The following is an 8,874-nucleotide window of genomic DNA, read 5'->3' as shown; positions in this document are numbered from 1 at the left end:
AACACAAATTCTTTTTGAGGTACCAACTGCCTACTATGAATGCACGATTAAGAAATGACATTACCTCATTTAGAAAATCGGTGGATGAAACCTTGGATGAAGCATGAGAGAGATTTAAGGATTTATTGAGGAAGTGCCTGATGCATGATTTCTAGTATTTGTCACAAATCAAGATATTCTACAATGGTCTAAATGCACAAATGAAAATGGTGGTTGAAGTTTCAATAAATGGGGCTTTCTAAGATATATCCTACAATAAGGATCATGATATTTGGGAGAGGATTGTGAATAATGACTATCGGTACTCAACATCAAGAATTGCTAAGGGGAGGCGAGTTGCTGGAGCAATGGAGTTGGATGCGATCACTTCTTTGTCAACTTAAATGTCATTCCTAACAAATATGATTAAAGAGATGTAAAGGCCAATTGAATGCACGAAGTAAAATTGGACTAGGTCTCATGCGTCTATTGTTGTGAGAATTATCTCTTTGATGATTTTCCTTAAAACCACACATCAATGTGCTATATAGGAAGTTACAATAGAGGAAAAAATAATCCTTATTTGAATTCTTACAATTCTGGTTTGAGGAATCACCCTAATTTTTCTTAGAATAATCAAGGAGCATCAAGTTTAAATCCAGATCAAAGGCAACGAAATGCTAATATTCCTACTGGTTACAATCAACAGAGGGTATTGCGACTGTAAAAAGCAGTGCCCGAGCAAAAAGTATCTCTACTGGAGTCACTGCTGAAGGAATATGTGGATAAAAATGATATGATCATACAAAATCAATCTACTATCATTTAGAGTCAATTTGTTTCATTTAGGAATTTAGAGACTTGTAGATACGCATTTTCGTCCCGGATTCATTTAGTGTATATAATAGTATAATACATAGTTTTAGAGAACGTCTTTCAAAGCATACAATATATGGTTTTTTAAACAAAATAGGTTTTTGAAAATACCGTTTAATATATATATATATATATATATATTATAGTTTTGAGAATATTTTTGAAAATATATATAATATATAGTTTTGAAAACATTTTTCGAAAATATATATAATATGTAGTTTTGAAAACATTTTCGAAAATATATAATATGTAGTTTTGAAAACATTTTTCAAAATATATAATGTAGTTTTGAAAACATTTTTCGAAAATATATATAATATATAGTTTTGAAACATTTTTTTTGAAAATATATAATATATAGTTTTGATTTTTTTTTTCGAAAATATGTATATATATAGTTTTAAAACATTTTTGAAATATATATATATATATATATATATATATATTATATATATATATAATATATATATATATATAATATATATATATAGTTTTGGAAACATTTTTGAAAATATATATATAATATAGTTTTGAAAATATATAATATATAGCTTTAAAACGTTTTGAAAATATAATATATAGTTTAAAAAATATTTTTGAAAACATATATAATATATAGTTTTCTAAAAAATATGTTTGGAAATGTATAATATAATTTTTAAAAAATGGTTTTGATATTTTGGTCCAGTCCAAGTCCAGGGTTCGAAACAAGCCCAAGAGCCAGCAAGCCTGACCCAGCAAACCAGCCCGTTAGGGGGCCTGACCCAGCCCAAAACAAACTATGGTTTCGTAATAAGGAAGGGTGCCGCTGGGAGCGCGCGTGGAGGCCACGCGCCAGCACGGTTCGTAAACCGACCGCGATTTTCGCAAGGTCGGTGTAACACTATGCACGAATAGTACTCGGCCGAACGTCCAGCGAAAGAATCGGGCGGAGACCCAGCCCATCTCGAAGCTACAACGGTCGGGTTCTAGGATATAAAAGCCTCCGACCAAGCCATGATGGAAACACAAGAGAGCAACACAGAAACAGGCAGCAAGATACCAAAAAAAAAAACCCATCGAGTACAACATCAAGCAAAAGAAATATCGAGATAACCAATAAAAACCGAGCATATACAAAAATCCAAGCAAAAAATCAAAAACAAAGCTTAAAGCTTTGTTTCGTTGAAGTCATCGGAGCGTGTAGAAGCATCGTCGAAAACACAGTCGTCAAGAAAGCGAAGAATCTCGTCATAAAAGGTAAAAAATCAAAACTTTGTGCTTAGATCTACGTCGGAGGAGGTGTTTTAGGATGTTTTGGGTTCAGATTTCGCTTCAAGGGGTCGAAAGGAAGCTTGTGGGTAAGTTTGGGGTTTTCGACCACCAGTGGTGGTTGTTGGAGTGGTGGCCGGCGGTGGCCCGAACAGTGGGTGGTCACCGGTGGGTGGCCGAGGTTTGGCCAGCTATAGGAAAAGGGGGAGAGTGTTTGGAAGAGAGGGGGTTGTTATTTTTTTATAAATGAGGTTGGAATGATTTTTTTGGGTTTTTATGGCTATTTATATGGAGAGCCTTTGTGTAATTAGCAAATTCTTAAATTATTTCCGCAGTCCCTCTAACTTTGATGTGTAATTCATTTTAGTCACCTATTTCAAATTCGCCTTTGAATTTTCAATTAATTCAATTTAATACTTCATTATATTTATTTTATTTCGAGATTTAGCCCCCTAATCTTTTATTTTTCTCTTGCAACTCATTTTTAACATCAATTTGATCCATAAGTTTCAATTTATTTCAATTTAATCCTTTAAATTTTTAGTTATTATTCTTTTTACCCTTTTAATTTTAACATATTTTTTTTCATTTTATATTGTTATTTGTAAACATTGTTTTATATTTTTTTACTTCTCTTTCAACATTCTTTTATTTTATTTTATTATTACTTTTAAAATTTAACGTTTACTTCCTTTTATTTTTTTAATTGTCTCTTAACATTTTGTGTGTGTTATTTTCTCAATTTAATCTTTTTTTCTTTTTCTCTATGATTTATTTAATGTTTATGTGTTTTTCTTAATCTAACATTTTTGACTTTTTAGGGGAAATTTTAGTCGATCAAATGTAAGTAATTCGGATTGAATCTTTAAATTTCAATTTAACTTTTAATTTTTCGCAATTAAGATAACTGGAGAGTTAAAATGGTACCGAAAAGGCAGTACAAGGGTGCAAATCCTTCCTTAAATGTAACCGACTCCCGAATCTGACATATTTCTGGTAAAACAAAGATCATGTAAGATGATAAATTAAGGTGTCCGATCAACCTAATTTTTTAAAAATGATTGGTGGCGGCTCTAACATGCGTTTATATAAGTCGAAGCCTAATTCCGGGCCCCACCCGAAGGACAGTTATGACAGCTTGGCGACTCTGCTGGGGACATGTAAGTGAGTCAGGCCAAAATTAATTTATGGTTGTCTTCTTAAGAGAAAATTGTGAGTTTAGATTTTAATTTAAACTTTTCAATCCTTATTATTTACCATTGGTTATTATTTTCAAATAAATAGTCGTACTGATGTTTTCTAATGATTTCAGATTTTCAAAAACTCCTCTCAGGCTCTATACCCGAGCTCCAAAACCTTTCATAAGTGGGGTGAAAGCGACGCCTTCGTGGGAATTTATTCTCCGTATAGGCCTAGCAAGTAACCTTCGTGATTCATATACCTTATGTCTTCGTGTGAATTTATTCTCTGTACATACATAAGGGAATGTGTCCTCTCTAGTTTAACTTGGTACACATAAAGCTTGTAATAGGCTTAGGACTGAGGGTCTGGCAAGCCCAAGGGGGCACCAGCAAGGAGAACTCGGGTACCTTTTTTAGAACCTAAACCGGGAGACTACAGGGAATTAGTTTCAAAACCTAGGATGTTTGAATTCTTTCTTGCTTTTTTTATAGTTCAAAGCATGCGAACTAGAGAATATGCGGTTAGGATTTGCTTAATAATTAACATGCGAGATAGAAATCATGTATGGGTAAGAATTAAAACATGCTGGTTAGATATCATGCGGGGCAAGATTATTTTTTACTTTCAGTATTATTTTGGTTATTATTTTACTGACTTGTTTTTCTTTCATTTTTTGTTTTCTTTTATCTTATCATTTACATCATAAAAGGGGTTTTGATCTGCAAAGAGTGTTTGTTAAACACAAATAATCTGCATTAATGGACAAAGGGGTTGTAATACAAGAGGTGAAAAACGTAGAGATCCGACTATGGTCAGAGAAGACTCAGAAGGAAAAGGGAGACAGTTTGCAAGGCAACTATGTGTCAGAACTGGTTGGTTATGCTTCTGTCAGCCTTAAGCATAACGATGTTCAAGAACTACGAGGCATTTAGGAAAGTTGGAAAGGTGACCAGAAATAGAAATTCTGTCAGCGATATGGTGATATCATACTTCTACTCCATGTCAAGATAGACGAGCCCTTAATTCGAGCCTTAATGCAATTCTGGAATCCAGGGTATATTTGTTTCACGTTTAACCAAGAAGATATGGTGCCCACAATTGAAGAATATACTACTTTGTTGCATTGTGAAGGAACTAGAATGGATCGGGTCTACACCAAGTTCATCAAGAGTCAGCCTTTCAAGAATGGGTTAGCAAAGATTATAGGGGTAGATGAAAAGTGGGTAATTGACCAGACTCAGCACAAGGTAAAGGAGAAGAAATTGCTTGGACCCACATCAAGCAATTAATGAAGAATCATCATGATGAATAGAAGGTGATTGATCTCGGCTGTGTGGAACTGTTCGAACAACTCCGAAAATATTAGCTGAAACTTTTCGTTCACCCAATCATTGTAGAAAACCTGGCGTAGGAAGATTTATAGGATGCGCACAGCTTCTTCAGGTCTGGATCCATAGTCACTTCTGGAAGACTGACGGGATTTCTTACCGCTGATTTAGCACCACTTACTCTCCTTTGGGGGAATTCCTCACACTGAAATGGCAAGAAGGCATCCCAAAATAGAAATGGTTGAAAGTTTTCACACATCTTCAGGATAAGGACATTGTCTGGAGAGCCCCTTGGTTGACCCATAGTGATATCCTTTATTGATGTGGATACTCAGAAACTATAACGTTACTTGGATTATGGGGAGGAGTCAGATATTCTCCACTTTTGGCCCTTCAACAGTGTAGGGCACACCAGTTTTTCCCAACTACACATGGGATATTTAGATCGAAATTCACATACCATGAGGATAACTACAAGAAAAGGGTCAAATATATAGTTGAATCATGGAAGAATATGTTTCGTATGGATGGTGTAGCTGCTAAAGACATGCTTACTCCATATTATTTGGAATGACGAAAAGTAAGAAAAAATGACATTGTTCCTGTACCGGAGCATGAAGATACTCGGACCATGGAAGAGCATCTTAAACTAGTTCCCTCTGAACTAGAGATAGCAAAGAAAGAATTCGAAGCTGAAAATGAGGAACTGAAACGAAGTTTAAGGGAGATCGAGGCTGAAGATTCCAGTGGAAGTTAGATGCTGATACTCAGAAAGATTGGGCATTCAAATTAGAAAAAGAACAAAAGAAAGTCTGCTTTGAATTAGAAGAGTTGATAAAGGGGTATCAAGAACAAGTTCAGAATAATTCCATCTTGAAAAGATATTCTGAATACTGGAAAAGTGAATCCAGCAACCTAAAAAGGAAATTCGAAGGACAAGATGAAAAAGAGACATTGAAAGAATAGATAAAGACTTCCCAAAGACGTTTGTTAGACAACCAACACCAGAACAATGTCTAAAGACCAAGGTAGATGATTTGAAGAAGTCTCTTCAAAGATAGTAAGAAAATGATGACAAAACTATAGCTGAATTAGAGGCCATTCTGGACGGGTTCAAGAAACAAGCAAGTGAGCTTCAGATAGTTCCCTTTGATGGAGGATTTCAATGGTGTTTTTGTTGGGAACATGCTCAACAAAGAGTGAAAGCCAGAGATATGTCCATTCGATACTTTTTAGAACAAGTGCAGAAAGTGGCACATCACTTGCACAGTTTGGCGAGAGAAGCCAGAGTTGTCTGACAAGGTATTCAGCGCTGACAGATGAAGGAAGAAGACTTGTCAACCTGTTAGAAACTATTTGGGGTCTAAGGGACTTTATTAGAATGTACCTTTAAGATGTGTTTGTCGCTTAAGAAATAACACTTTTGTCCCAATAAAGATTGTTTATAATAACAGACACGTTTTTTATATCAATACCTTAAACATTTCATGCATCATGCATTTCTACATACTTTGCATTTGTTTTTTTTTTTTTTCTTCATTTCTTTACATTCACATTAACCAACAGAAAATGTCTCATCAAAAAAAGGAACAAACACTAGATATACCACCACATGCATTGGACACATCTCATCCTTATAAAACCCATTCAAAAAAGAAGAAAATGGAAGTGAAGATAGCTCAACTCGAAGAGAACATGCTAAGATTACAAAAAGAGCTGGAGGAGAAAATAAGTTAGCATAATCAAAATACTCTAGAGTCGATCACCAAAAGCCAAGAGTCTTTGGTTGATCAAATTGTTTCAAAATTAGCTGGCCTATATCAAGCAAGTGCACATGGGGCAGAGACATCTGAAGGGGTAACTATTCCACCTACCCCGGAAGTGGTTATTTCACCTGGAATCTTATAAGGACTTCAAGGGGACTCATCCGCTGCAAAAACAAAGGCCTCGTCTGCTGTAAAAGTAAAGACTTTTGTATCCAACCCTGAGAATTATTCGGATGATTACCATATACTGAATTTTGATGAAGATGACAAGACAAAGAAAATGGAAGAGAAAATCAAGCAGTTGGAGGACCAAATGAAGATGGTTAAGGGAGATCATGGGTACTATGGAGTCGATGCCGCAGAACTAAGTTTAGGCCCAGATTTGGTTCTTCCTTCAAAATTCAAATCACCTGAGTTTGAGAAGTTTGATAGGAATAACTGTTTGTCCGCCCACATTACCATGTTCTGTCGAAAGATGACAGGATACGTATGAAGCAACTAACTCCTGATTCATTGCTTCCAGGAGAGTCTGTCTGGTTCATCCATCCAGTGGTACAACCAGCTGAATCGATCTCATATCAAGACCTGGAAGGATTTGGCCAAGTTATTCTAGGAACAATACAAACATGTAAATGATATGAGAAATGATCGAGTTATACTGCAAAGTATAGAGAAGAATCATAATAAAAGTTTCAGAGAATATGCACACAGATGGAGGGATTTAGCTGTGCAAGTTCATCCCCCTTTGGATGAGAAGAAAATCAAAAAGCTCTTCGTGCAAACACTGAAGGCTCCTTACTTCGGGCACCTGGTTGTAATCACATCTAGAATTTTTTTTGACTTATTTATAGCCGGGGAGATGATAGAAATGACCATAAAACAAGGCAAGATCGAGGGATGGGAGACCAGTAAGAAACATCCTATGAAGAAGAGGGATTAAGAGGTCAATAACATCAACACCAAATGTGTTACAATCTTCAACCCAAAATCAACTGCAACTGTACCGTCAGGTACTTCTGACAAGTTTCAAGGGAACCTAAGAAAGAAAGAGAAAGGGAACATTTCGATCCTATTCCCATGACTTACAAAGAACTTTACCAGGAACTTTTTGACCCTCATATAGTGTCATCATATCCAGTGGAACCTATGAAACCCCCATACCCAGGTGGTATGATGAGAACACACATTACGAATATCATGGTGATGTTCCAAGGAACACTATTGAGAGCTACCTCGCATTCAAAAGGATCGTACAGAGAATGTGAAAAAATAATTGTATCCACTTCAGCAACTAAGGGGCACCGAATGTTGCATAGAACCCTTTGCCTAACCACCAAGAAGGCGGAGTTAATACAATTGTTGAGGAAATGAACAAGAGAGTCAAAACAAGTGTTGTTAAAATAATGTCTCCCTTAGCATGGGTATATAGACATATGGTAAAACCAGGGTTTCTTGTACCCTAATCTGAACATCAGAACGTGAAGGTGGTAACAACTGCTGTTACCAAAATGCAGAAGGGCATGATGTGTAAGATTACTCGTAGTTTAAAGCTTTGATTCAGCTCATGATGGATAGGAAGGAGCTGGAATTCTACGAAGAAGTCCAAGACACTCCAGAAGCTGATGTTTGTGCGACTGGGGAGTCAATCGATAAAGGATACAATATGACCTGTCTATTATTAATCACCCCTAAGGTGCAACTAATAGAAAATGCACCAGCAAAAGTGGTGATCACAGTACCCATACCTTTTCCCTACAAGGACAATAAGCAAGTGCCTTAGAAGTACGGATGCCAAGTAAGCACTTTGAAAGAAGATGATAATACTACTCCCAAGAGGCTAAGTCACCCCAAAGACCACTTGAACCATTCAAAAGGGACTTGTTAACAATAAACGAGCCAATAAAGGAAGAAGAAGCTATAGAGTTCCTGAAACACAACGAGTACAATATCGTGGAACAATTACATAACCTACCAGTACATATTTTAATATTAGCACTGATGCTAAGTTCATAGACACATAGGGAGACACTTCCGAAGGTTTTAAATCATACATTTGTGCCACAAGACATACCAGTTAGCAAGATGGATGGACTGGTTAACAACATCCAAGCTAATAATCTCATCTTATTTTCTGATGATGAGATTCCGTCTGATGGAAGAGGTCGAGCTAAGGCATTACACATCACCACTCATTGCAAGGTTCATGCCTTACCTAGCATATTAATTGACAATGGGTCTGCCCTTAATGTGATGCCATTGGTTACTTTAAAAAGGCTACTGATGGATACCTCCTACATGAGAGCATACTAGAGTGTGGTCCGAGCATTTGAAGGGACCAAGAGGGAGGTAATCGGCAAGATTGAGGTACTATTGACCATTGGACCTGCTACTTACAACATCAAATTCTTGGTGATGTACATTATGCCTTCCTACAACTCCCTTTTAGGAAGGCCTTGGATTCATCAAGCTGGAGCAGTACCATCTATGCT

The 8,874-nt window shown here is 36.3% G+C and overlaps 1 non-coding gene across 1 annotated transcript; it reads right to left on the bottom strand.

Annotated features, from left to right (window-relative positions):
• Positions 1-44: 44 nt before the first annotated feature.
• Positions 45-151, bottom strand: LOC120212199. Its single transcript, XR_005524669.1, has one exon. It is a non-coding gene; the product is annotated as a small nucleolar RNA R71 (small nucleolar RNA).
• Between the last annotated feature and the right edge of the window lie 8,723 nt (positions 152-8,874).

The sequence above is a fragment of the Hibiscus syriacus genome, unplaced genomic scaffold, assembly GCF_006381635.1.
Source record: "Hibiscus syriacus cultivar Baekdansim isolate YM2019G1 unplaced genomic scaffold, ASM638163v2 tig00110004_pilon, whole genome shotgun sequence".
In the NCBI taxonomy this organism is placed as follows: Eukaryota; Viridiplantae; Streptophyta; class Magnoliopsida; order Malvales; family Malvaceae; genus Hibiscus; species Hibiscus syriacus.
The sequence above is the reverse complement of the archived record's forward strand: the minus strand, read 5'-3'. Positions and strand labels throughout refer to the sequence as shown.